The sequence below is a fragment of the Tupaia chinensis genome, unplaced genomic scaffold (assembly GCF_000334495.1).
Source record: "Tupaia chinensis unplaced genomic scaffold, TupChi_1.0 Scaffold000430_1, whole genome shotgun sequence".
Lineage (NCBI taxonomy): Eukaryota > Metazoa > Chordata > Mammalia > Scandentia > Tupaiidae > Tupaia > Tupaia belangeri.
The window spans coordinates 1,862,942-1,864,813 of NW_006159935.1; the positions used below are offsets into that span (position 1 = coordinate 1,862,942).

Below are 1,872 nucleotides of genomic sequence, written 5' to 3' on the forward strand. Positions count from 1 at the left end.
ATAATGAGCCTCCATAAATGATGTTAAGTATTTCCTTCTCAGCTTTATTCCTCATGAATTCGAGCACCCTACCTGGTAGTCAGACTGAATAATTTGCCTATCTCAATTGTCCTTAGCTTACTTATGTGCTTTCCTTTACTGTCTTCTTCTCCCAGAACATTTTATTTCCAAATACTTGTTTTTTTCCTCAACCCAGTACTCTCAAGTCAAAAAATGTAAAATTCGGCTGAAATGCCCTTTCTCCCATGAAACTGCCTTTCGTTTCCGAGATGAAATTAGTGCTTGCTCATCTGAACTTCTCTGGCACCGCCTCTCCTCTGCCTTCATTGTCGGCACCACTACACGGTTCTCCATCATTTATGGATCCTTTTTTTCATGCACTATTTGAGAAGTGGCTCACAGAGTTGTTTTGTTTGTGTTTTCATGTGTGAGACTGTCTTTGACACAGGTTATCTTGCACATGTAAATCCTTAGACTATTATTCAGTAAACAAATGAATCAATGAAAACAATGAATGAAAATGCATATGTAAGAGAGAGGGGTCTATTGGTGATACAGGAGCCAAATGCAATGTTCTGTGAGGCTGATCTACATGAGAGGATTCCAGGTTTGTGACCAGAGACCTCCCTGGGTGTGCCAGGCACGTGCTCACATGGTCCAGGACTGGCTGAGATGGGCTGTGAATCGCAGCCTCAATACCCTGTTTGGGATTCTCTCTCTCTCTCTCGTCTAGAAGGGATGAATCAATAAAAACTTTCTTAAAAAAATAAATTAAAAAGCAGTATGGAAACCCAACTAGAGGTCATTGTAGTATTCGGCAGTGTTCACCTCATTCATTCTCGGGGGTATAGCCATGGAGCAGGGTGATCACCGTGGGAATAGATGTAAGTGGGAAACTATGGAACTACTCAGGAGATAGATGGGACAGATTATGAAGAGGAAGATGAGGGCACAGGAGCATTGGAGGTTATCGCCAGATTTTCTACCCAAAGAAATGAACAGCTATCGTACTTTGTTTTTTAATTTAATTTAATTTATTTTATTTTTTACTGCTGCAATCCCTTCTCCATTCTTCTTCTTGGATTTTGGGGATGCACTCACACATGCCAGAATGATTTTCTTTCTTTTTTTTTTTTCTTTCATGTTTTTAACAAGTTGAGCAACAAAGGTATTTTTTTTTATTTATTTAAATGTAGGTTTTGGAAAAACATTTGTTATTCAGTGCTCCCAAAATAAAAATGGACTTCCTAAGGACAGCTCAAGTATTCAGTGAAATATTGAGAGGTGAGCTGCAATCCCTCTCAGCCACGTTCAGAAAATCGGATGTGTTTACTTGGTCGTCGAGTCTTTTCCAGTCTAATTTTTTCAGCTTTGGTGATTAACTCCTCGGTGCTCTTCTTTTCCCGAGGCTGACTGCGCTTGGCCCGTCTGTCAGCCAGGATCTTCTGCCAGTATCTCTGCTCCCGATCACAGAAAGGATTCGAGTTTCCACCGTCTCTTCCTGCTTTGCCTGTGTGCTTACCACTGAGCGCGCTGTTGGTGTTATAAATCTGGTAGGCAATCCATGTTTGGTCCAGCAGGTCAGAGTAGACGACCTCCCTGACTGCAGCCAGGGATCTGGGTATTTGGTGCCCTTCCTTCCTGCCAGGCAGGGGCTCCTGCTGAGGGTCTTCCTGATCACCCCAGTCACACCCCACCCCCCCATGGCATCGGTTTTCTCCTGGGGGGCCACACTCTCTGTCACTGATTTTTCCATTTTTCATTCCAGATGTATTCAATACGCCTCTGTCTATTTGCATTTCTGATTCCAATTTTATTGGGGCTTTTTTTTTTTTTTTTGGGGGGAAGGGGCCCCGCTGGTTTTTTCAAGAA

The 1,872-nt window shown here is 42.7% G+C and overlaps 1 pseudogene; it reads right to left on the reverse strand.

Moving 5' to 3' along the window:
• Positions 1-1,301: 1,301 nt before the first annotated feature.
• The window catches only part of LOC114009003 (la-related protein 7 pseudogene), a 4,450-nt pseudogene continuing 3,879 nt past the window's right edge, over positions 1,302-1,872 (reverse strand).